General features: G+C 33.7%; 1 pseudogene; it reads right to left on the reverse strand.

Annotated features, from left to right (window-relative positions):
• Positions 1-2,864: 2,864 nt before the first annotated feature.
• Positions 2,865-5,910, reverse strand: LOC134241610 (GTPase IMAP family member 4-like; annotated as a pseudogene).
• Positions 5,911-6,788: the final 878 nt, after the last annotated feature.

Raw genomic sequence — 6,788 nt, forward strand, 5'->3', positions numbered from 1 at the left:
ATAAACATTGCTATTTTCAATAAGTTTGAAAGATTTGGAAACCTATATTTTTGCTCTTCCACTGCTACTGAAACGTTGTCAACACACTTTGGCGCTCTAGTCTGGCATGTTTGGGGCGTCTCTTTCGAGAATGTACATGGCCTGCTTGTGATATCGGCGATTTTTAAAATGTTTTCAAATTTCTGTCGACTCTTATCGAGAATACTTTTAATGGAGTGTCATTCGGCATTCCTGTGGCTTTGAAAGGGGCGATCCCGTCTTCTTCCCCTCTCGATCATGTCGATTTCACTTCTTAGGCCTATGTCGTAAATATCGAAATTTTGCACACGTCTTGGTCATCAATACAACATAGAAAGATTTTTTATTTAAAAATAAATATAGTTAAACATGTAAATCATAAAAACTTTAAAAACTTGTTTGTAAATTGTTATCAGTTTGAATTTTACGACATGTCTAAGTACGAAGACCCACTTGGGGTAAAATGATCAGAAGAATTCATCCTTAAAGTTGAAACTTTGTCCTTGTCGTATGTATGGGAAGGTACCACAACGCGGATCCTGGCACTTGGTCACATGAAATTCTGTCGTTTCTTTAAAAGAGGACTTTGGGAGAATTCGTCTGAGGTTCTTCGGCTGCCTCCTACTGTTTATGAATTTCCGATTTTTAAATATTTTAGACATAGTTTCGTCGGTTTTCAAAACGTCGCTGAGTTGGTAAACAATCGGTGCAACGTTTGTATTCTGAGGATTATGGGTCGTTACTAAAGGCAAGATCCTGGAATCCGTCTTGTTTTGTTGCACAGGGTTGAGGAGGTCCTCTCTGTCTAAATCCATGGCTTTTTTTAATAGCATTATCAATAATTTTTTCGGGATAACTTTGTTTCCGTAGATACTCTTTCAGTTCTTGTAGTCTTTGTATTTTGGTTGTTTCCTTATTTACGATGGTGCATATTCTCCTTGCTAAATTATAAGGGATGGCTCTTTTCGTATGCCGTGGATGGCACGAATTAAAATGAAGATACTGATGCGTGTCTGTTGGCTTGTAATAGATATCTGTCAAAATGACATCGTTTTCCTTAATTACCATGATATCCAGAAATGGAACTCTATCTGTACTTTCCTCCGCTGTAAATCTTATATCAGGATAAAGTTCATTCAGTTATGTTTTAAAAGTAGACAATTCGTTGTTACTGTATTTTCAAACAATAAAACAGTCGTCCAGATATCTTTTCCAGTTGTTAGAAATATAAAGTTTCACCTCTTCGTTGAACTGCTCTTCCACTTTCTTATACATTTTTTCTTCTAAGTATCCTAATGTTAATGTGGCATATGTAGGGGCCATCTTTGTGCCCATAGCCGTTCCTTTTATTTGTTTAAAATGTTTTCCATTAAACGCGAATGTATTATTTGATAGTACTATTTCTGCTGCTTCTGATATAAAAACCTTTGTAAATTTTTTCGGGATTTTTACTTATCCAGTAATCCACGGTTTCTAGTCCTAGGGAACTTGATATATTGCTGTACAAGTTTATTACATCCAGTGTAATGAGTTTACTGTTATTTTCCACTTTCTCGGGTAAATGACGTAGAAAATCAAAGTCATCTCGTACATAACTTTTGACTCCAGAACAAAACGGTTTTAGAAGAATGTCTAGTAGATGACTAAGTCTCTGTGTTGGTGCCGATGGCCCACCTACTTTTGGTCGAAATGTGAGATCTTCTGGATAGGGACAGATTATGTATTCCAAGCACTGGGATTTGATAGCCTCTTTTATTTGTCTAGATTTATGAATCTTTGGAAGTCCATAAAAATTACTTTCACTGTATTCATAATCCGTTAAGAAGTCTTTCTCTGTTAAACTTGATGTAGTTTTATGGCGTTTCAAAAGATTCTTAATTTTTTGCATTGTTTTTTTTATCGTTGTTGTTTGGAATTTCTTCGTAGTACTCCGTATTCGACAGCATGATCATTATATGAACTTTATAAAAATTAGAATCCATGATTACAATTGCGCCACCTTTGTCCGGTTGCGGGGAACTATATATCGGCGAGACGGGAAGTACCTTACAGGAAAGGATCAGAGTACACAAACAACAAATAAACGTACCGCAATATCGCAAACTCAAAGTCAGTGAACACTTAGACGTGTGCGGAAATAGAACTTTTACTGTCTTTCCATTTTATAAACTGCACAACTCTAACACAATCGAAAGACGTGATAAAGAAAGACATTTTATAAGGACTTTCAAACCTAAATTAAATAGTTTAATGTAAAAGAATTGTTTCTTTACATGTAAATTATGTTACTGAGTCACATTTATTGCTTTGTTATTGTATGCTTTGTTAATGCATTGTTCTGTGAAAGTACGGGAAAAATATGACGTCAATCAAAGACTTGTTAACGTTAAGTTATTATGACATCATAATAGACGTTACCATGTGTATTGTAAAACATCATGAAGAAGAAATTAAAGCGCTTATGTTTTACTCGTTCTCAGTGTTTTTATTTATTTAAAATAATTTTCATATTTATCACCGACCACTGTGATTTTTCTTGGATTTATCTATCTATCTATCTATCTATCTATCTATCTATCTATCTATCTATCTATCTATATATATATATATATATATATATATATATATATATATATATATATATATATATATATATATATATATATATATATATATATATATATATATATATATATATATATATATATATATATATATATATATATATATATATATATATAGTGAAATAGCTTACTACAAAATAAGACAGAGCCATCGATTACAGAAAAAAAGAAGAAATTGGTAAGTAAATTCAGAGAGAATAAAGAAAATTCAGATGAAAAAATATCGGACCAAAGAAAAAAACGTGAAAGGAAGAGCAAGGGCTTAGGAAAAAATGAAGAGCATAGCTAACCAAGCAAGTAACGCAGCATATACAAACTGTATGATCGACGTTTACCAACTGATTAAGCAGTTTTGAGGAGGAAAAACAGTGCAAGCTACAAAAAGTCCAAAATAATGATTTGATTTTCGAGGACTGAAAAAAAGAAGAGTATTTTGAAGAGGTCCTTAATTTTTGATAGATGCAGCATAGTTACCTGAGGAATGCATCAATCAAGAAAACATAATTTTTGAAATTGACACAGCACTAACAAGAGATGTGAAGAGGCAGTCCAAAAAAAAATGAAGAATTGAAAGATTTCCTGAATAGATTGCATTAATGCAGAACTACTAAAGCTGAACATGAAGTATATGGAGATAAGATATAGTATTCAATATCAAAGTCCATAAAACAATACAAAATAGAAGCAGAGCAAACACGGACCTCTAAAACATCAGAGATGGGATCAGGTGCCATCGATGAGTAAGCATCCCCTGCTGACCGGTCACACCCGCACTGTGCTCCTCGTCATGATCAGGAAATAACGCGAAAATCCGTTGTCAATTCAGTGTAAACATATTGGACTAACAATTAGTATGAAAAACGTCAGTCAGCATTTGACTCAATGATAAATTTTATTTGCTGACAATGTCATTGTATCGACCGAAGAACTTACGAAATGAAGACTTTAAACGAGATTGCTGATACCATATTGAACAGAAGAGCTAACAGATTATTCAACTGAATAACTTTTGAGTAGAAAACAGGCTGGAAGATATCGCTAAATGTCAAAGTACCTAAGAATGTCGATCTGACAATATATGACAACCATAGGGCAATATCTCAACCAGAAGTGCAACCTAGAATGGTTTCCAGTATAGTGATTCACAGAGTTAGAGATAGAATAGAAGATAGCTTAAGACTAGAGGAAACTGCGTATCAAAGAGAATGAGGAACATCAAAACAGATGTACATTGTGAGAAATACAGTATATTAGAAGAACCTATAAACTGGCTAGTAACACTGTACATGAGCTTTTAAGACTTAAAATAAACTTTTGACAGCATTATAAAAAATAAAACTGGGGGACTTGCTAAGAAAGTATGGTATTCCTGGAGTATATGTGAACATCATCAAAGAATTATTAGCATAGTGGCAAGCAAGAAAAGACCAGGATATTGCATGACGCCGCCGAATATACAGGCATAAAAAATACCAACTACCAACTATTATTCATGTCATCTTTTTTCGTGATTCTTTCAGTTTGAAATAAATCTGCGAGAACTAATTTTCACGAATAAAGAAACACTTTCTACAAAAACAAAGGAAATACCGGTAAATGGTTCGCGACAATTAATATTAAAGACTTCAAGGAGGTCACGAAACTCGCCAATAATTCTTGCACGCGAATAAAAATTGTTTAACAGTAACATCAGGTTAAATGATACGGAAGTATAAGAAATGGAAACATTTGTTCTACCTAAGTGCCACAATGGACAAGACAAGAAAACTGAAACAGACATACATGTAAGGAATGCCTAAGCTTAGCAGGACTGCTTTTGCATTCCTTAAAAGTTCATTACCTTCATCAAAGACAACCAAAGGAAAGAGAAAGCAATGGATAGGCCACATCCTCCTAAAGCAAGTCAGCTCACACATAAGAGCAGCTCTCACATGGGCCCCTTGGGAAAAGAGAAGGAGAAGAAGGTAAAAAAAAATCCAGGAGACGCTATGTTGAAAGAGAAAGGAGAGAACTTGGTGGGAACAGCAGGAAGGCGGGACTGTAAGGGACCGCCGTAAGAAGTGTTATTTATTGAACAGCCTCATGCGTCCTCCTGGGCACGGAGAGGGTAAGTAGAAATAGTAGATAGTGTACCCAAAACTCTTGCACGAAACAAACCGTCAGGTGAATATTCCCACTGTAATATAATAGCGTTTTTTTCTCATCAGCAATTAATTGATCATAGGTTTCGCTCTTATATGTACAATATAGACAACTCAGAGAAGTATCTTTGGTTCATCAGTTATTAAATAGAATGAAAAAGATTTATTTCGACAAGAATACAATTTTTGAATGTATGTTTTATCTTAGTTTAGATATGTTATACGATGTGGTACACCCGATTTTAGGGTAATTATGCCGTCGAATTTCCCTTTTTGGTCCCTATGTTAAAAATGGAGTTAAAAAAGCTAAACAACGCATTTAATATGGGTTCAAAAATAAAACCAAAGATCTTATCAAACAGTCCTCCTTGTTGAGTTGCACGAGTTCTAGACCTTTCTGCACTCATTAATTGTCGGACTTCTTCTTCTGTGTATGTTTTTTCTTTGCTCTTTGAGTTTTCAATTTTTTTTCTTTCTTCTTCTTTTATAATATTTTCCACTTGTTGAAAAAGATTGTTGCTATAGTATGTTTGACCGTTGTCCTCTCCCATTTTCTCGATCATCGCCAATATATGGCGTACTTCTTTCTCCCGTTCTTCCTGTTGCCCTTTGTATCCAATGGCAGTATATCTTCCTTGTATTTCATCAAGTAAAATTTTCAGGTTTGAACTCTTATCCATCGTGCTGACAAAGTCTTCAATAGTCATATCGTCATATTCTAATCTATCTTTTCCGGTAAATACTACAATCATGAATTTTTTCGCATCTTCTCCAAAAACTTTCATGAATAAATCAACGGTCTTTTGATCTTCCTCAGTAAATCTTCCAACTTGCACAACCAAAATTAGAGCATGAATACCAGGAGATGTTAGAAAGTAGCATTGTATTATATCTTTGAGAACCTCCGGTATTGTATGATTTGTATCATAGAGTCCTGGGGTATCAACAACGACCAGTTTTTTACCGAATCTAACTGCTTCTTTGTATTCTGTTTTGTTTGTGACTGATGTCGCAGATACTTTAGTCTTGAATGCATTAAATCCTAGTATGGTGTTTCCAGTTGTACTTTATCCAACTCCAGTCTTTCCAATAAGTATCATCCGTATTTCGTCATCAAATTCTGTCAAACAGATATATTTAAATTAAACTAATCATCAAACTCATACTAGTCATAGCTAAGAAGGCAATATAAAAGTTATAGAGCATTTGTAGGTAATTGTAACTCTAGACCATAAACATAATGGAAATATATTACATGTATTATCAAAGAGCGTTATTCAAATACACATGTACTATGCTATGATATATGACGGAGTAGTTATACAGTAGTTTATATAACATTGAATGACTTTCACTTGCAATAAAATTCCAAAAAGAAGTCAATTTTTATATACATGTACATTGCAGTTAAATTGACAAAGGAGATATTTTACACACAACATGCATTCATATTAAGGACATTTAAATTCAATTGTACATACACATGTATATGTATGGATCTCTCTCAAGGAAAACAATGTCAACAAAATTGAGAGTTTTTCTAAAAATTCATTTCTTAAACAATTCTATTCAATGAAAGAATGACGACATCGAATATAAATCGACCATAAAGAATAATAAACAATTAAATTCTGTTTTTAGTCAGAAACACGGAACCTACATGTAGCAATTCTCGAAGAATTAACTGCTAAGGAAGCGTTAGGATCCCCTATTGACCCACCACATCGACCCTAAGTCCTGTGTATTGATAAAGCTTTCTAAATCATTGAAATTCAATGCAGAAAAATCATATATTTTTTTCTAACATGCACTTATAAATGCTAATTGTGACGTCATAAACATCTGCTTTTTCCCTTATTTTCTTAAAAAGTAGAAAAAAAAAATTTTCATTGGAAGTTCAATTTTTTTTCAGATAATATTGCCCAAAGGCATCACACTCAAAGATTTTAAAATGTTTGATTTTTTTATTGAATTTGCACAACACATCAAACAAGAGGCCCATGTG

This window comes from Saccostrea cucullata, unplaced genomic scaffold (genome assembly GCF_032062105.1).
Source record: "Saccostrea cucullata isolate Sc308-1 unplaced genomic scaffold, CSIRO_AGI_Scuc_v1 ctg5725, whole genome shotgun sequence".
Lineage (NCBI taxonomy): Eukaryota > Metazoa > Mollusca > Bivalvia > Ostreida > Ostreidae > Saccostrea > Saccostrea cuccullata.